At 37.2% G+C, this 21505-nt stretch overlaps 1 protein-coding gene across 3 annotated transcripts in view; it reads left to right on the plus strand.

Annotated features, from left to right (window-relative positions):
- Window positions 1–1077: 1077 nt before the first annotated feature.
- Window positions 1078–21505, plus strand: part of Rsph4a (Radial spoke head protein 4a) — a 241698-nt gene continuing 221270 nt past the window's right edge. For 2 of the 3 annotated variants that reach the window (XM_090399835.1, XM_090399838.1), the window contains exon 1: window positions 2298–2389. The gene's annotated coding sequence lies outside the window, so the exon portion shown is untranslated. Of the gene's footprint in view, window positions 1180–2297; window positions 2390–21505 lie in introns of those variants that run through there. The other variant, XM_090399837.1, reaches the window with a different exon arrangement.

The raw sequence follows: 21505 nt of genomic DNA on the forward strand, positions 1-21505 counted from the left end.
GCAATGGCCTCTCATTCTCCCTCTATCTGCAGATATTCTATGAAAAATCTCATCCATGTTCTGATAATTACTCCTTACCAACTTATACCAACTTGATCATGTCATCACTCTTCCTTATATCCACCAGGCTCTGTAATTTGCACTCTTTCCATCTGTCCTCATATTCCACATTCCAATTACCAGATACTAAATTAATCAATCATCTTTGGACAATTGACCTTCTCCAACATCTCATCATCCTTTGCAAACCCGACCAAATCTGTGTGCACAGTAATCCACATGCGACCTGATCAAAATCTTGTACAATGGAATCAAAACATCCTTACTTCTGCATATCGGTGGTCTCTGTATCATTCCCATAATCTGCTGTGTCGTCCTCATAATTTTAGCAAAATGTCCACAAAATTTCAAGTCTCTATCTACCAAAACCCTCAAATCCTTCATCTCCTCCAAAATATCCCCGGCAATCCTATGCTCTGCATCCCATCTTTGCTTTCCAATTTTAAAACCTTATACTGATAACCCCCCCCCACACACACACTCGCCCATTCAGATGGTCTATTTAGATCCTCTTGCAAAGCTACATCTGCTCTACTTCTCATAACTTTCTCCAACTTTGCATCATCTGCAAACAATTGTATATCACCATTTAAGTCCCTTCCAATGTCATTTACATACAAATTAAATTAAACAATAATGGCCCCAAAACAGACCTTGGAGCATGCCCCTAGTACTTTCCTCTTCTGGAATATCACTCCCAATACACAACCTGTTGATACCTATCAGACAATCTCCAACCCAATGCACTAATCTATTATCTAATCCCATCTGTTCTGATTTAGCTACTAGCTTGTCATGTGGTAATCAATCAAAAGCCTTTGCAAAATCTAAATATACTACTGTATATGCATCCCTATTATCCAATGCATTTGTCATCTTGTTATAATAAGTTAGCACACTGCTAAACACGATTTTCCTTTAGCAAATCCATAAAAGAGAAGTCTACTGCTGTCCACCCAGTTCTGAATCCTTGTCCTCACTAGCTTCTCCAACACCTTGACCACAACTCCAGGCAAAGCAGAGCGGCCTATAATTCGAATGTAGCATGATATACCCTATGCTCCAACCAAAAACCTTACTCTAAGAAGAAATTATGAGGAATCAATAATTAACCCTGTGGTATGGTAATGAATTATATGTTGATTATGCACTGTTGTACCAAAATATATTCATTTTTAAACAAATTTCGATTTGGTCATGAAGTTAGCGAAAAAATACGATATAAAATGACAAATAGCGTAACAAATTAATATTAAACATGAATAAATCTGCATTTATATAACACACTTTTTGCACATTCTGATTAACTATGAATAACACATTATCAAACCATAACATTATTCATTTATAAATTGATTAAAGTTATAAGTCGAAATTTTACGATTCTAACACTTGTCATTCAAAAATAAACTCGCCACTTAAAAGCTTTTGCATCATATTCATTGAAGGGTTCTAATATATTTTTAATATCTTTGAATGAATTCTTAAATAGTGAATTTTTTTACATTGTTTTTCCCTTAACATTCAATCGAACTATGATGAGAGTTTATTAACGATAGGAAAATGTCAAATTCATTATACTATAATTATTACGTGACACCTCTCTCTCTCTCTCTATATATATATATATATACACACAAGCAGACATTTAAGATTGAGTAACTGTGTGGAATATACATCACACGTTTAGTGAATCATATTTTTGTCCACATTTGACAGGGGGGGGTGTAATTTCTCTACAAAAAAAAAGGCCTTTCTTAACACTAATTATCTTGCATTTATAGACACTAATTTAATACATCATGATTATTACCTGGGGATTCTAACATATACACAATATATTTCCTCTCAGATCTCATGCTTTTCCTTGAACTCTTTCATGCAGATTTTTATGCAATTAATCGGAATAATATAATTTCATTTAATTTAACCATTTAAAACAAGTTACTGGCTACCAGCTTTAGTATGCACTTTATTCTTTAATACTTTCACTATCATTGAAGGTTAATGTATAGCAATCGTATATAGTGGTTGTTTTAAAGAATATTTTTCACGCTTGCACATTATGTAAATCCATGGAGTACTATAATCAAATACTATATCATGCGAATTACACTCCTTTAAGTAACCGTTGGTTTACGACAAGATTTCACACACGGTACGACTAAAATACATGCGGACCAATCAACCAGTTATGGTTAACAACCGGAAACTTGTTCAACTTCCGCTATCTATATCTACATGGAAGTAGAAACTGAATTGATGCATCATAATAGAACTAATGTTTTTCTTGTTGTAATTTTGAATATCTGTTGAAATTACTAATTAGGTAAGAAAGTAGGATACACGCTTCTGAGAAAACGTAGATGTAGAATAATAAATATTTTTCCGTTTGCCATCGTAGTAATCTGCGTTGCCAAATAGGATTGGCAGTTAGTTTATAAGGAATAAGTGCGATGGACTGATGATTGCGTGCATATATTGTATATTCTTGAAAAATAACTGCATTTATTTATACGTAAAGAATACGAATGAATTTCAGTGGGAAGGTATATAAACACTATTTCGCATAATTAATAATATATTATTACGTGATAGTTACCTCCGTGGATACTATAGCTCATCACTTCATATTTATTCCACCAGCATCTAATTACAGACGGTAAAGATCGGAATCTTACAAGATCCGATTCATCCCCGTTACAACACATTTGAGTGGTCCGTTCATTAAATCAATTAGCATAGAAGTGTTTGTTGATCCCCCCCCCAGCCAAATTGACAGTAGTTGTCTATCATCATTCGAATGCAGAGTATAATTAAAATACAGTACTTGAAAGTTATGTTTCTTGTAGCTTTAACTACAGAACTTTTTTAATTAATAAAATTATTTATCACAGTTCATTTGATTATGGTTTTAAAACATTATTGTTATTACTATCATGTGACATCTCCTGGGAGTCCAAGGATTTGCCATCTCCCCACCACTTAATCCCTTGGCTACAACTACCATTGATACACAATTTGCTTAAATTATTTAATAAGTATGTTTGGTATTGCTCAGGTCTTGGCCAGAAGTAATTGATATAAGTGAGACATGGCTGACAGAAGAGGATATAGTATTTTCAGGAAGGACAGGGCAAAGAGATTGTGGGAAGGGTATTGCTGGTGACCTCAGATAAGCTACAGCCAAAAAAGGAAAAAGTCTACCATGAGGTCAGTGAAGACAGACTTGAAACCATCTAGTGTGAAAATAAGACTTCAACAGAACAAAATAGATACTCAGCTGCTGCTATAGGCCAGGAAATTGCAAAGGATGATGTGGATAGTATGCAGAAGTAGATCAAGTGGGTGTCTGACCTGGCAACCACCAGGGGCCCCCCAAGCAATGTGGAAAAATTGAAAGAAATCTATAAAAACGATACAGATATTATTATGCATTTTGATGATGAATTGGAACAGTTTATACTATTTTTAAAAGAAGATAAAAACAAGTTCAATACTGCCACACAAGTATATCAGGCTGCAAGAGAAATGTTGTCAACTTTTCCAAATGTTGAAAAAAAATTTAGAGCCCCTTTAATTTTACTATGAGGGTCCTCCAGCTGGCTTAATTCACCTCCTGATAGTATGCATTGGCAAATAAACCCAGTGAGTGGAGAGTGAGTAATTATAGGATTGTGATGACATAGATTAGAAGGAAGAGAGGCCATTTGGGCAGAAATAGAATTTGTTTAGCTGCTAAGAAAGAATTTATTGAGAGCAGCATGTGATGGAAGATACAATGGGATTGAGAGTGCTGTATCTTGTGATTACATCTCAGGATTTGTCTGCACCAATGTGATCATTTTGGCACCAGTTAGTGAGAGTGATCATGCAGTCTTTATCTGGGAGATGGCTAAATGATTGGGCTTCTCATTAAGAAGGGTTATGATAACGGTAAGGTAGTGAGTGGAGTTGACAGCGAACAAATGTCTGTAACTGGCGATAAAATAGAGAGAATGATAGGGAAAAATTGATGCAAGATTTGAAAGTTGACTTGGTGAAAATTAGGCAGATGTGGAGTGAAATGAAGTGAATTGTAGATATGTATGGAAGAATGAAGAAGATGAAAACAAATGATTTTGGTATGAAGAGGTAACAAAAGACTCACAAGGGGTCTTGTATAAGGATTCGATTATTACTGGCATGATAAATGAGAAGATGCACAATGTTTGCTTTCCTGGAGGTAAAATGAATAAAAGATTGAGGCAGTGGATATGAGGAGTAAACAAGTAAAAGAGTTGGTAGTGGTAGTAGGACAAATGACTTTACTCAGAACAAGAGAACATAAAATGGGATATCAGTTGGTTGTTGAGAGGGATAAAAGATAACAGTGTGATAGAAAAGGTAATCAGTGTCTTTCTAAGGTATGACAGTGATGAGATAAGGCACGGAGCAAGGGTTATAAATGATATGTTAGCAGAAATGAGTGAAATGTTTATTGATGTTTGAATTACAGTTTGTTGATGTGTGGAATGAGTTTGAAGGACAAATTGAACTGTATAAGAGTGATGGACTGCATTTGATGGTTTTGGTGTAAGTCATTTCAAGAGATTACTGCTGCTGTTATTGCTGCTGGAAGGGAGAGCAATGAGTACAGAGAATGAATCTGAGTAAGTGATGTGAAAGAACAGGAGAGATTGAAGTGGTGCTTATTAAACAAGAAGTCAGCAGCATGAGTGTAGGGCATGAGAGAACAATGGTGCAAGATGACAAGAAAATGGGGAGACTCAGTGTAGATGGAAACACAGTGGGAGAAAGGTTGATGTTCAGAGAGGATGGGAATGCATATGTAAACAAGAAGGGATTGAAATGGCCTGGGAGGTAGGGAAAACGGTTGGATTTGAAGGTTCTTCTGGGTTGAGTAATGAGAAACTGGCTTGAAGAAGGTATGGAGAAGTAGTGGAAATAGTGGTTTTGAGGCAGTATAATGTGAGATAGAGGTGAATAGAATAGATGTTGCTGTAGACTTAGTGTTATGGAAGGTAGTGACCATGAAATGTATAAGCAAATTAGCCAAGCAAACGTTGTTGAAAGTTTATTTTTCACTTGGTTAGAATATATTAAATTTAGTTTAATCCTTTATCCAAGTGTGAGCAAACAAAGTTTGCACCTGAAAGTATCTTCAGGACTGGGGTAAGGTAGTACAACACCAGGGCGCTCCTTGCAAAGGTGGAGCAAGGAGCGCTCTGGTGTTGTACTACCTTACCCCAGTCCTGAAGATACTTTCAGGTGCAAACTTTGTTTGCTCACACTTGGATAAAGGATTAAACTAAATTTAATATATTCTAACCAAGTGAAAAATAAACTTTCAACATCTTCCTCTAAATCCAGAGTAATTTATTAAAAAGGTGGCACACTAATTGGCAACTCCTATAGGTAGAGATGACCTTGCTAATGCTTCTGACTGGTATCTCCACTTGGGCCTGGCTCCTACTGAAGAGACCTCAATAAAGGTTGAAACTAGTCTGGGTAGTGGCCCTTCCCTTAATGCATAACATTAGACATATCTGCAAGGAGATGTGTTTTGCATTATAAGAGATACTGAGATAGGAGTGTTGGTAGCTTGCTCCACCTTTGCAAGGAGTGCCATGGTGTTGTACTACCTTACCCCAGTCCTGAAGATACTTTCAGGTGCAAACTTTGTTTGCTCACACTTGGATAAAGGATTAAACTAAATTTATTATAGCCAAGCAAACATGAAAAAGGTAATCATTACATGATTTTAATTATGGCAGTATAGATTGGGATGATGGGATGGTAACTGGAAGTAAAGAAAATGAGTTAATCAAGTTTTTAAGCTAACTCAGGCAGTATGTAACAGAGAGCACAAGAGGATTGAGGGTTGTGGATTTGATCATCTTATCAGAGGATATTATTGTAAATGAGATGTCAAATCTTCCTCCATTTGACCATGAAGTGATTACCTAGGTGGCTGCCAACTATGTGAGGACTTCTGTCGGGAACTGTGGAACTACAAGGCTGGTGATTATGAGAAGCTCAGGAGACAACTTGCAGCTGTAGCATTGAATGAGGAGTTGGGTGGAAAGGAAATCATTGCTGCTTGGGTGATGTTCAAAAACTATCTAGTAGAAGCAATATGTAAATGCATTCCAAGGGTTAGAGGATTAAATAAGGTAGGTGTGAAATAGATGAAGAGATTAAACATGCAGTACAGAGGAAGAAGGCATTATGAAGAAGCATAAGGTGAGTGGTAATAATCAATTCCATGAAGAGTACAAAGAGGAGGGTGACTCGGTTGGTAAGGATAGCGAAAGTGCAGTATTAGCAGCAGTTAGCTAATAAAGCCAAAAAAATCCTAGTAAGTTCTTTTGATGTGTAGTTGGAAAAAAAAGCAGGATTATGACAGAATGACATTCATTACAGAAAGTAACATAAGGATGACCAGGGCCGTCGCCAGATTAGATTGCACCCTGAGGCAAACAATTAAATATCACCCCTGATGGATTATAAGACAAAAATGTAAGAAAATCTCCAATCACTATTTTGTTTTTATTACAAGAGAAACATTAATGCAAAACAATTACATAATAATATTAATTAAATGTTTGCTCTAAGGCGATATCAATATCACACAATGAAACTGTTTATAAGCTCTTCTAAATTTAAATTATAAGCTATGTCTGCCTATATCGATATAGTTGCTACACCAACCAATCTTTCTTGGGTCATTGCTGTTCGCAAATAATTTTTAATGAGTTTAACCTTGGAAGAACTTCTTTCCGAACGTCTTTCTGTACGCTAACAGGAATTGTTAGCATAGTGATGGCACCTACCGCAATATGGCCGAACAAGCACCCTTAAGCCTCGTCGTGAGGCAGACTGCCTCTATGCTACATCCTTTTTAACGCTTGTAGAATGCTACCCAGTGATCCAAATGCTGTGAAACTTTGCAGGAATATATTGTGCATCATGCAAAAGTGATATCTGAAGAAAAAATTCACCACCAGGGGCGTTGTAAGTATTAAATGCATGGGATTTGCATATCACACAACTCGGCAGGTGTCAGGAGGAATTAAAAACATGGACACCTGATTTTTCCCTTTATCCTGGTTTGTTAATACCGTCCAAAAGGATGGAACTAACCTTGTTCCAACGTGCTTTGCTCGTGAGGCTGTACTTACTACCTAAACAACTGCAATGCTGTTGCTGTACTCCATGAATTTCATTGCTTCAACAAATTTTGATGAGTTCTCTGTATGTGCTCTTATGAAAAATGATTAATCGTTTTGAAGAGATGGGACCGTTGGGAGTTAGATCTGGATTAGGATCATTCTGATAACTTGCCAGTGCTGAAAGACAGCATAATGCAGCATGTGCACAACATCAGTCCTGACCAGTTGCATTTTGCCATTGAACACACTGTGCAAATGATGCAATTTGTGGCATATTGGAAACAACAACATATTGGGCTGTACAGCCTGTGAATGCATGATAGAAGTGAATAAAAATGTTTTATTTATGCTTGTGTCACTTTTCTCCTTCTTACACACACACACACACAAAAAATTACTACATTTATATTTAGTATGTCATGCAGCACTCCAGTGGTGAATTTTGGAACTACTTATTTTTTTCTAAGATATCGCTTCTGCATGATGCATAGTGTATTCCTACAAAATTTTATAGCATTTGAATCACTAGGTGGGCCTCCACAGGGCCTTAACCAGGGATACTTTAATTTTGATCACCCTGTATTTAATAAGCAGTTCATAAAGGGTCTTTCATCCTCGTGAATGTGACATCATGAAGAGTTTGAGAGAAGTGGATCACAAGGAGGAGAGACTGACTGTGAATGAGCATAAGGCATATGAGGAATTGAGCAAACCCCATATTAATAAAGCTGTGGGACTTGATAATATATCACCATGTATTATGAGGGAATTTGCCATAGAGTTGACATCTGCCTTGGCATATTTGTTTGATATGAGTCTTATATTGGTTCAAGTTCCAAATGAATGGAAGGCAGCAAGACTGTACCACTTCATAAGGGAGGTGAGAGAACTCAAGCATCAAATTATAAACCAATCTGTGTGTCAGGTATTGTGGCCAGTTGTTGGAGAGGCTGGTGAGAACCAGGATCCAGAATCGGATATACAACAGTGGTATTATCTTTGATGGAGAGCATGGATTTGCAAAAGGGAGGTCATGTTTTAGTAATCTACTTACTTATTACAATAAGATGACAGCTTGATTGGACAAGGAAGATGGATATACAGTAGTATACCTAGATTTTGCAAAGGCTTTTGATATATTACCAGATGATAAGTTGATAGTCAAGCTGGAGCAGATGGGGTTGGATATTAGACTAGTGCCTTGGATTGGAGATTGGCTGTCTGATAGATATCAATAAGTTGTGTATGGGGGAGCAATATCCTAGAAGAGGAAAATTGCTAGTGTGCATCAGGTTATCTTTTTTAAGGTCATGGTTGTTTAACCTGTATGTTAATGATATTTGGTAATTACCTTTTTCTCTGGTCATTGCTGTGTGATATGGTGGATTGATCCCTCTCCTCTAGCTCCATTTTCAGTAATTCAGTGCTTTGTTCTATCACCCAAACTAATTTTCCTGTACATAAATGACCTACTCTCAATCACTACTAATTTTGTTCACAGTTTTGCTGATAATAGTACTCTCCATTCTTTCTACTCATTTGACAAACTATGCAGTGCTCAGACATCCCAATCGTCAAGATCATCTTCGACCAGTGCTTAAACATTGATCTGCATACCATTCATCAATAGGGGACAGTCTGGTCACCTTCAGTACCACCAAAACAATTTCTTCTTTTGCAAAATGGATCTCAGCTCACCTATCCTTATCCCTAAGTAATACAAAAATCACCAGACAGGATCCGAACTCTCTGCTTGGACTAACTCTAGCCTTTCCTGGCATAAATACACCATATCAGTAGCTTCCTCTGCATCCTAAAAACTCATTCTCTTTCATTCAGGATGTTTTTCATACACCCAGCTACTAATGGCGTGCAAATCTCAAATTTGCCCATTCTTAGCATACTGCTCACATATTTGAGTGGTGCACCTAAAGCATCCCTAAAAATTGCTTTCCAGAGGAATGCAATTCAGCTCATAGATGATTTTTTCTTACAGACTCGTTTCAACCTTTTTCTCACAGACATAGTCCAGCACTGTGTCTATTCTACACATGTCTGTGATCACTGCTCCACTCAACTGACAACACTCATTCCTCCACATTTTTGGGCTTGTTAAAACAAGAGCAGCTGCTACCTGGCATCTTTCTTTAGTGTAACTGCAAACACACTGAACCCGCTTCTCCTCTTCCTCTTTTATTCCATCTATTCTTGTTCTCTGTAATAGCTTTTCTCATGAAGTATCTCCCAAACAACTACAATCTGTGACTCTTCAAGAATCAATACATTTTTTCTTTCTCAATCCTCACACATCACCGATATGCTTATTGGTCTCTAACCTCTCACGCATGGGATTGATATATAACAAAATAAAAATGCATCAGATAAGAGATGGATGATAATGGTATTAGTATCTTTGGTTTCAGTGGCAATGCATCAGGTAAGAGATGGATGATAATGGTATTAGCATCTTTGGTTTCAGTGGCAATGCATCAGAAACAAGTGAGTGCTGGTGGAGATGCATGTAGTGTGAATGAAGATGAGGAAGGCAAGCTTGACATTGAGATAAAGATAACATTAGGCAAGAGATATGGAAGAATGGTGTTGATTTGGTAGATGAATATTGTGCAAGGGTAAGATGCTTGGACAGAAAGAAAGATAGTGGTACTGAGAGAAGTGGGAAGTGCGAAAAATGGGTTGAGTAGCATGAAGGGAGAAATGAACAGACTTGGAAGTCTATTTGATATGAGGCAAACATGAATGGGGGGGGAGATAGTTATGGGAATGGTAGAAGGAAAGAGAGAGGGAGAGAATTGGAAAAGCAGGGAAAGAGAGAGGAAGTCAGGATAGGGTAGAAACGAGAGATGAGATAAGATCAGGTAAATGAGACAACAAGGAAGGAGAATGAGGGATTCAAGTGAGTAAGGAATGAACAGATCAGTGAGATTTGTGATGTATGGAGATTCAGTGAATCGTCCTGTGCAGAATAGAATGCTAGAGTTTGGAAGAACAATAGAGAGTGTGCCTATGTCAATTAAGTGAAATGAAAATGTAGATAAGAATGATAGATCTGAGAGGTAGCATGAATTGGAACCTGAGAAATCTGAGGTTCATATTAGAGATTGTGCATGAGTGTATTATATTATCCAGATACGATAATACAGAATTCAGGAGAAACAGAAATAATGAATGACATAATAGCGAGAGTGTGTCAAAAGATAGGCTCAAATTAAGTGGATGCTGTAGCGCATTTGATGATAGAATGCTTCTCTGCATTACAAATGCCAGGAGTATCAGGAATAAAGGGATTGAATTAATGGAAATGAATTCTCAATTAATGCCAGAATGTATTAATATAATTAATTAATATAAATATTAATTAACAGAGTGGAAGACTTAAAGGGAAATAGTACTAATGGTTTTGAGAGCATATGGTGTGAAGTGGAAGTTGGCATGATAGAATATTTAGTGGGATGGTGGTATAGGCCAGGTATAGGTTGCATCACCAAGGGCACAGAGAGTCAAGAACAAGAGATGTTTGAGCAGTTAAGTTTGGCCATTGCAAAATAAGGAATCATTTTGGGAGATTTTAACTATAGCAGTATAAACTGAAAAGAGGAGATAGTATATAGTAGCAAGGGAACAGAATTTCTGGAATTCTCGAGGGATAAATTCTTAGGCAACATATAGTGGATGGAATACAAGGTTCAAGTGTTTTGGATTTAGTCCTAGCATCAGAAGATCCGATTGTAACAGATGTCATTCTTGCTCCTGGTTTGTGAGAGTGACTACATGATCTTGACTTGGAGATGAACAGAAGTATCCTGAAGGAAGGAATTTTATGTGGAATTATAAAGCAGGTGATTATAATAATCTTAGAAATCAGTTTGGGGACATTTCCATGGAGGAGTAGAATTGGAAAGAAGAGCGATATCACCAGTGCCTATATGTTAAGGCTTAAGTGCTGGGAGGACACAATGTTGAACGTTTAATGAAGTATTGACAGCACTAAGAAATGATTAAAAACTAATTTTAATGCTTCCAGTATTTCATCTCAGTGACTGAGACAAAATATTGGAAGCATTAAAAATGCTCATAGAGAGCAGACTTAAAGGCAGTCTAGGATGTAAATTGGGATTTCTGACAATGTTTCCCAAATTTTTAGAAGATTTTTTCACCCATATTTGTTTAAATTTGGTTGATTTCTGTTTTTGCACCCATATAGATGAATACAAAACTTACATCTGCAACACAGCTATGGTTAATCTAGTTTTGCAGACCATGTATTGGATACTGCTCACATGATCTGGAAGAAAACCACCATGCTCCATCACAATAAATTTAAAAAAGAAACACTGTTTTTGAAATCTGCAGCAGCACTCAGAAATCAACCAAATTTAAACAAATACAGGTGCAAAAAACTTCCCAAAATTTGGGAAACATTAATTTGTCAAAGCTCCCAATTTACATCCTAGCCACCTTCAAATGCCTATAGAGGATACATCATCATATCATCATATCCATGTGTTTCATTGAATATTGTGTTGCCTTTGTGCGTGTGTGTGTGTTTTACAGGTGTTATTTGTACTCTCTGAAGATGTCTCAGTGATGGAGACAAAATATTTGGAAACATTAAAATTAGTCTTTGATCCCTTCTTAGTGCTGTCAGTATTCCACTAAACCTCCAATATGATTTTTGTCAAAATCAGTGCATAGGAACTAGTGAAGAAATATTTAATAGCAGTAATAACTCAAGTGAAAAAAAAAAAAAAAAGATAACACATTTTGATGTAAAGTAGATGAGTAGTAAAATCAAGCAGGAGCTACAGATGAAAAAAAGTGTAAAGAGAGGGGTGGACAGCAGTTACATGAGGAATATGACTCAGGCCAGGGATGACTAACCTAGTAAGGAAGAAAAAAAACTGGAATACTAGAGCAAATTAGTCCAATCCAAAGAAAATCCTAAGGACATCTTTCATTATATAGCCAGTAGGAGGAGAAATTATTGTGGTAGAATGGTATTGTTAGATGAAAATGAGTCTCATGTGACTAATATAGATGATATAGTACAGTTGTTTAATGATCATTTTATTGGGGTATTTCATCTTGTAAAAGGTTTTATTACTAGAGGGATGAGGAGGGTTCAGGGTTTAGAAGAGCATGAGGAGAATGTGTTTTGAAACTAGGTACTCTGGATGTAAATAAGGCAATGGGACTGGATGGGATTTCACCCCTTGTTTTAAGAGAATGTGCTAAAGTACTGCAGCTAGAAAATATGAAAAGCACACTCAAAGAGCAGAAGTAATAAGATAGTGCCATTGCATAAGGAGGGTGTGTTTGTGGGGGGGGGGATGGCAGTATCAGACTATAGACCAGTTTGTATTTCTTCTGCAGTTAAGATTGGAGAAATTACTATCATATATGGCATTGGGCAGAAGATGATAATGTTATCCGTGAGGACAGGCATAGATTTATTAAGGGGAAATCTTGTTTCAGTAATCTGATTGGCTTTTTTAATAACAAAACAAGAATGGTTGATGAGGAAAAGACATATACTGCTAATTTTTTTTTGGATTTTTAGAAATGCATTTGACGCTTGATAAGTGCTCATGGCTCATGATAAGCTGATAGCATATGGATTTAGATATGAGATTAGTGAATTGGATTGAAGATTGGGTAAACTGAATAGTCAACACCCGATATCCTAAACAAATAATAAAATATTGAAAGTTTATTTTTCACTTGGTTAGACTATAATAAATTTAGTTTAATCCTTTATCCAAGTGTGAGCAAACAAAGTTTGCGCCTGAAAATAACTTCAGGACTGAGGTAAGGTTAGTGCAACACCAGGCAACTCGAAGCAAAGGTGGACCAAGCTAACATCCCTCCTATCTCTGTATCTTCCATAATGCAAAACACATCTCCTTGCAGATATGTATAATGTTATGCATTAAGGGAAGGGCCACTACCCAGACCGGTTTCAACCTTTATTGAGGTCTTGTCAGTGGGAGATATACCCTTTCCACAGTTAATTTATCCTCTTCAAATCCTGGAGACCAAATTTGAGAACAATAGTCTAAGTGTGGTCTGATCAGAGTTTTATACAATGGAATGACAACTCTTTTATCTCTGCAGGGCAGCATCATTCTCAGTATTGCAGCAATCCTCTGGGTTACCTTCACCACCTTTGCAATATGCTCCCTGAATTTCAGTTTTCTATCAATCGTTATCCCCAGATCTCTTGTCCCCCCCCTACTTCCTCCAATAGTGTATGAAGTGTCCCAAACTTCAAGACCTTACATTTTGCTGCATCAAACCGAGGGTTACCTCATCTGCACTATTACTAATAACCTTTTCCAGCTTCACATCATCCACAAACAACTGAATATCCCCCCCCCCCCCCCCACTGCAATCCACTGACAATATCATTGATATAAAGGTTAAACAATATAGGCCCCAGTACTGAGCCCTGTGGGACTTCACTTGTAACCTTCTGCCTTATTGATATTGCCCCACCATACACAACTCTCCACTACCTGTCAGGCAGGCAATCCTGAATCCAGTTTGACTAACCCGATATCTAAACCCATGTGCTGCAACTTAAATATCAGCTTATCATGTGGCACCCTGTCAAATGCCTTTTTTTGTAAAATGCAAAAAAAATGGCAGCATATGCCTTTCCCTCATCAGCTGCTCTTGTCACTTTATTATAAAAAGCAATCATATTACTAAAGCAAGAGTGCCCCTTAACAAATCCATGTTGATTCTCACAGATAATGTTACCCTCATCTGCCCAATGCTGTATATAGTCCCTTTCTCCAAGACCTTAATAACTACTGATGACACACAAACTGGCCTATAATTAGACACTTCCCATCTGCTACCACCCTTATGCAATGGCACTATCTTACCTTCCTTCCATTCTCTGGGTACCTTTAGATCAACGGAGCTGTCAGTTCTTTAGCACATTCTCTCAAAACCTGTGGTGAAATACCATCGATTCCCACAGCTTTACTGACATCCAGAGTACTCAGTATTTGGAACACACTCTCCTCTTGCACCTCTAAACCTCGAACTTGCCTTATCCCTCTACTATTAAAACTAATTTCTCCAGGATGAAATACTCCAATAAAGTGTTCATTGAACAATTCCACTATGTCCTCTGCATCAGTCACTCCATTCCCATTTTTATCCCACAATATCATTCTTCCACAATCATTTCTCCACCTCCTGGCTACATAGCTAAAAAATTCCCTAGGATTTTCTTTGGATCTTAATGTCAATCTCTTCTCATATGGTGGTAATTCTGATAATGAGGAAGGTATTGCCATCCTCACCATACTGGTCACTCTCCTGGCCTGAGTCTTATATTCTTCATGCATCTGCTCTCCACTCCTCTCCTTATGTCTCTTCCATAATCTCTTTTTCACCTACAGTTCCTGTTTGATATTGTCTGTTATTCACTTTACACCAAATGGTGTTCTCTTCTTCATGCATGGGATACAGCTTACTATTGCTGCTAACAAATATTCCTTCACAATTTCCCAAGCACTAATGATATCTTTCTCTTCCAATTCCTACCTCCATGGAACTGACCCAAGTTAAGATCTAAGACTATTATAATCACCTGCCTTATAATTCCACATACATTCCTATTTCTTTGATACTCCTGCATGTCTATTCATCTTCCAAGTCAAAACCACATAGTCACTCTCTCCAAAGAAAAGGAACGTATGTGGGGGGGGGGGGAGATGTCACCTTAGTTATGAGCTCTTCTCATAAAGTGAGAGTATGTGGACTGCAGACATTGGCACATAGGAAAAAAGGGGATGTTGTGATAGAAGCTTATATAGAGGCTAATGATTAGCCTCTATATACGAGTTGCCCAGTCGTGAAATTACTTCACGTGCAAACTTTGTTTGCTTACACTTTGATAAAGGAATTATTTCTTGGCACCTTTAATTTATAGCATAACCAAATGGAAAAACTTTAAACATCCCATATAGCAATTAGTGTGAGGCTATCTGGTATGAAGTAGAGGCTAACAGGATGAAATATATGGTGAGGTATTGCTCCAGCCTTGGCAGTTGGTTCAGTTGCTGGGGATGATGAAATGTATTGCTAAGTGGTGCAAAAATCGATGTGTCTAACTACTGACATATCATCTCTGGAGTGATGGTGAAGATTTTAGAGAAGTTAGTAAGAACTCACATACAGAAATAGATGAGCTATACTCTGCAGAGAATAGCATGGGATACTAAGGGGAGACTATGTTTTAACAATTTGTTCATATTTTATTATTATTATTATTATTATTATTCAGGCCTCCAAGGAGTCAAAAGACTCATCGAGGGAGGTCCTTCCTAAGACATAAAGTCTGTCAAGACTCATCGAGGGGAGGTCCCCCCCCCCCTGAGAAACACAAAGTCTATCATACCACTCTTTAAACTCACTGACCGTTCTCGCTCCCACCACTCCATCAGGCAATGCATTCCACGGCTCAACCACCCTCCACACAAAGAAACCACTCCTTACCCTCTTGCTCACAGTTTCCTTTCGTAACTTCCAGGGATGGCCTCTTGTCATCACTCCTTCCCGCTGTTCAACCAAGCGAAAACACTCCCCAGTGTCAACCCTGTAACCACCTCTCAACAGTTTAAAAGTCTCAATCATATCACCTCTCCTTCTTCTATCCACCAAACTCTATCATAACAGTGTTACGGCTGAATTGGATAAAGGGAATGATCACACTGGGATACTGTTAGATTTTGCTAAGGCTTTTGATAAATTACCACATGAAAGGCTGTTGCATAAACTGGAGAATATAGGATTGAAATATAAACTCTTGACTTCAATAATTGGATGGTTGACAAACGGGTACCAAAACGTAGTATATATACAGTGAGTGTGAATCTGTCAGATTTAAGGTGGCCAATGGTGTACCGCAGAGATCAATTCTTGGATCATTGCTGTTCAATCTATACATTAATGATATTGGGAAGGATCTGACAGGAGATTCAATTGTTTGCTGATGATGTAAAGATATGCAGGGCATTCATGTTACTGATATCTAGCCCTTTCAGAATGATTTGAAGACTAACATCCCTGATTGCCTTGCATATCTTTGCATCATCACCAAACAATTGAATCTCCTGTCAGATCTTTTCCAATATCATTAATATTGGAATAACATTGAAATGACAGCCATTATCATTTGCCCACATTAGGAAGTGTAAAGTTATGCACGTTTGCATGATGAGATTTTCAGCAGCATATTATATTGGTGGGATTATGCTACAAGAAACACTGATGAGGTCTGGGATCTTCATGGATAGGAATTTGAAGTTCAAAGGTCATATAACAGATATTGCAAATACAACTCAGCCAATATGGGGAATTATTACGTGACATCTCCATTATTATAGAGGTATCACACAATAATAATAATAATATTTGTGATGTTGAAACAAACATTGACATATAATGATAAAGAAGTCATTTTGCTGCATCTGGACTACTGTGCACAATCTTCTTGGTTACATGGAGATAAAGAAGCATTGGAAAGGGTGCAATGAACAGTTACAAAGATGATATTGGGATTATAGAATGTTGATTACAAGTGAGAGTATGTGGACTGCACTCCCTGACAAACAAAAGAGGATGATAAGATAGAAGGATATTGTCTCATGAAATTTTTCATTATATAGAAAGTGGGGAGAGAATATGGGCCTTCCATGGAAGTTAAGTTTGTGCATGATTAAGAAAGAGATAGAGCTTGATTTTTCTTTGAAAGATCAGTAAGTGACTGAAATGGTTTGCCTGTTGAAGATGTAAGTTCATCTAGTGTGAATGAGTTTAAGAGAACATATGACAGCTGGTGTAGGTAAAGTATGGCCTCCCTCAATGAGACCTTGACTCCCTTGAGGGCTTTGTTAATAATAAAAGTAATCTATGTCCCTTATCTTATGGACATTCCATCAGCTGACCAGATCTGTACATAGTAATTCGTGTAACCTGATGAAGACCTTTTTATTCTTGACTGTCTACTTTCCAACAAGACTGCAGGTTTATATTGTGTTGTGGGCATGAATCTTTATGAATGTCTTGATAGAAAATGAATTCTGTTGTCCTGTATACAACTGCTGGCCTACTTAGGAGGCCTGAAATGACTTGAAAAAAGTTCATGTTTGGTCCAGCAGGATTTTCAGATTAAGTAAAAATTAAATGAAAAATAAAAATAACAAAAACAAAAAAGCTAACCACTATAGCACTAGTGCACTATAAGTTTATAAACTTTTTTTGAATGGGAGTAAAATAAAAAAAAAGTACAAATTATGAAGATTTGATTATTCGTAATACCTTTATAAGAATATTTTGGGATAATATTAAACGATTTAACATTTTATAGGTAATTCATAAAAATGCTTCATAATATAAACAACAAATTGGAGGAAAATAAATAATTAATTTTTTAAACATAACTAATATTTTTCTGAATTTCCAACAAGTCTCTTCAGAGCACAAATTACAAATATGATAAAACACAAAATTTAATTACATAATTGTAGAAATAGTTCAAATTGTAACCGATGTCCTAAAAAGTGCCCTCTAGGGATTGCATAAAGATGAAGTTAATTCAGAGAAGTCAGGCTAAATGTAGTCTTAGAATGATGGTCTTCCAGATCTTTGGAAAATCAATAGTTTGGCTATACTAAATACTCAGTCTTGACATAAATACTGTTACAACCTCCACACACCCTAAACTGCCCACAGAGAGCCTGGTTCCATTAGTATGGCACTGTGTGCAGCCAATATTCATGTGTTTATCAGTAGAGAGTTGTCTAGCTGTACATGTATAACATGCATTGGGGGAGAATATGATAACCTGTAGCTGTAATAGCACTTTATAAGGTTGGAATGCAGCCACCTGTTATTTTCAACATGCTAACAATACTTGCAATCAGTAGGATGATTATGTATCAGGCTATTAACCATTATAACAATACAGAAGACGTATCTGACCACCAAAGAACAGGTCAGCGACACTGTATTAGGATGTAACAGCTTGTGGGGGGGGGTCTGTGAAGGCATGCCTTCATAATCCTGAGAGAATGCAGAAAGTGATGTCGTGAGAGATGGATGTTTTGCAGAGAATGATGTCACCAGGGGCATATATTCAGTGTGTGCTAGGTGTGCATGCACCAGGCCATACTTAACTTTTTTGAGACTGGTGGGGTCTGAAGCACTAGAGTGCTCCAGGACCCTTAAATTTTCCCTAATTTTCAGGGGCCTCGAGTTTGAGCCTCATGTGCCTGTGGATAAGTACAGCCCTGTGCACACACCCACACAATAGCAATGCCACCGATATTATATTTTTGCATTTATTTCTGTTAAAGACTCCCCTAATTGTTCCTGGCTTTGCATGATTCCTAAAATGAAACACAATGTACTAATGCTTCATGAAGAGGACACTTTTCGACACATAAACATTGCATCACATTTGCATTAATACCACATTAAAGGTGTCCATATTTGTGGTCACAAATACGGACACCTTTGAGCAGACATACAGATTGCAGTGAGTCAAATTCTTAATGTGGTTTTAAACCACCTAGAAGATGAGGCAGGGAGTGTGCTGAGACAGCAGCACACAGAAATCAGTGACTATGATTGGTTATTTTGTCAACCAATCCAATTGAATGTTGTTATTTGTCACGAGTTGCTATTTTTGTTTTCTGAGTTTCATCTGTTTTGCATGCATGAAGTATGAACTGACATGTTTAGGACGCCAATGTAAACAAGTTTTTAATATATAATTTTCTATAATTTATAACTTTTTTTTTTGCTTATATTTACAATAGGAAACAATATTGGCAATCTATTGAATGTCCCATTTTCTTCCAGAGTTTTTACAGATTGTATGATTCTAGTCAAAGGAGGTAAGTCTTGTCCTCCTCTTCCAAATTTGCTGAGCAAGCACAAAGATGCACAAACTGGATACATGAAACACTTCTCTATTTCACAATATCTGTTACACTTTGCTCCCTGCTCTATGCAGATTTGTTTACAATTAATTGATAAATTAAAGTATTCAAAGTTATCCTACAATTAATTGCATTGGACCAATTGAGATGAGCACTGATGCACTTTGCACTCTTAAAAACTTTCATAGATTGATAAAAATACAATCATATGATCAAATTGACATGAATTTTGTAGACAGGTAGCATAAGCCACATGACATCACACTCAACCAAAATGGGCACGTGATGTCACTGGGTGTCACATGTACTAAGTGATGACCTGCAGTGAGAGGCTATCATTGTTCTACTGGATACTGCCTAACACCACATCTTATGTGGCAGAGGGTGATTAAATCAAAAGCACTTCTTTAGTGATATGTGAACAACAAACACAGAGATATCCTTCACAGATGAGAAGATTTTCATTGAAGAGTTGTTTAACTGCCAAAATAATTGGGTATATGCTCTAGATTGTTGCATAGCATGTGTCATAGCCAGGATTCAGAAAGGTCATCACTGCATGTCAGTGATGGTTGTGTGTGGGGTGGGGGGGGGTATCCAAGTTGCGTTTCTGTGAGAAAGGGATCAGAACCTCTGCCAAAGTTTATCAAGACACTGTGCTGTGGTATGGTTCCTGAACAATGCCTCGTTTCACAGTAAACAGACAGTGGATCTTACAAGAGGACTCAGCTCCTGCACACAAGACAAGGACCAAACAAACAGTGGTTGGAGGCAAATGTGCCCAACCACATATCACCATCTGATTGGCCATCTGGAAATCCCACTTTGAATCCATTGAACTTCAAATTGTGGTTGGAACTTCAGAGAGTAGCCTGCAAAAAATGACACCCCAGCATCGTCAGCCTGAATTTGGAGTTGGATTTGGAGCGAGCATTGGTAGCATTTCCACTGGATGTTATGAATGCTACCATTGATATGTGGCCTCACATACTTTCGGCATATGTGAAGGCAAAAGTTGGACACATATGGTTTGTAGGTGCTGAAAGCTGTAAATGCTTTACTGATAGATTAAAGGTTTATGCACCATTCAAGTTATAATCAGTATTTATGGCTAGACTATCACTAAAAAATACATGTACTAACCACAGTGATAAGTTTTAATACATAAATATTTCATCCCTAGTATCTTGGGACATCCTCAGTACAGTAATTCAAACAATACTAGGAATAACACACACAATTAGAGTGCATGATTACAATGCAATCTCTATATGCATGCAGAAGTAAATTAAAATATAACTGAACAAAAAAAAAAAAAAAAAAAAAACATGCAAAGAGACCATTTTACACAATTTTGTATGACAATTTCCCATACTTTAGGAATAGTAAGAACATCATTGTGGTTTAAATTTGGTCTATGTAGTAGGGCACTTTCTTTATATAAACGTTCATGTTTATATAAAGATCTATGTAAAAGTTTCGACTTTTCCCAATGGATCCTATGGTTTGGGTTTTCAACTCTGTGTTGAGAGAGACCAGATTTCTGTGGTTTGAAAAGACGAATGTGGTCATGATGTTCTGAGATGCATTTCTGAACAGATCTACCTGTCTGTCCAAAGTAAGACAATTTGCATGAGCATGGAATTTCATAAACGCCGGGCATCATCAAAGGTGAGAGTTTGTCCTTAGGAGAAGGTAACAAGTTATAAATTTGGTTGATAGGTTTGTAAGAAGTGGCAAAATTGTATTTCTTCATAATTTTAGAAAGACGTTTGAAGATGCCTTTGACATAAGGTATGGGAATCCTATGGGCTTCTTCTTGTCTAGGTTGATGTGTGGGGAAGTGACTGATGATTTTTTTGAGTTGTTTTAAGATTATATCCATTTAGTATGGCTGTATTTTTGATTATTTCTAGTTCTTGGTTTAGAGATTCTTCAGAGGAGCAGAATTTTTGTGCTCTGGTAACTAGTGATTTAATGATGTCAAATTTCTGAGATGAATGATGAGTGGAAGAATTGTGAATGTAGCGACCTGAATTGTGAATGTAGGCTTGCGATAGACAGACATGGCAATGGAACCATCTTCTTTTCTTTGAATGTGTAAATCCAGAATGGAGATACCCTGTGGAGATTCTTTTTCTAGTGTAAAGTTGATGCAAGGGTGAAGAAAGTTTAATTTATCTAGAAACAGTTGTAATTCATGTTTGGGATGATCCCAGACTGCAAAGATGTCATCGACATATCGTAGCCAAATTTTTGTTTTGGGTTCAAAAGTGAAAATGTTTTCTT

The sequence above is a fragment of the Typopeltis vanoorti genome, chromosome 11 (genome assembly GCF_054136105.1).
Source record: "Typopeltis vanoorti isolate ZY-2024b chromosome 11, IOZ_Tvanoo_1.0, whole genome shotgun sequence".
In the NCBI taxonomy this organism is placed as follows: domain Eukaryota; kingdom Metazoa; phylum Arthropoda; class Arachnida; order Uropygi; family Thelyphonidae; genus Typopeltis; species Typopeltis vanoorti.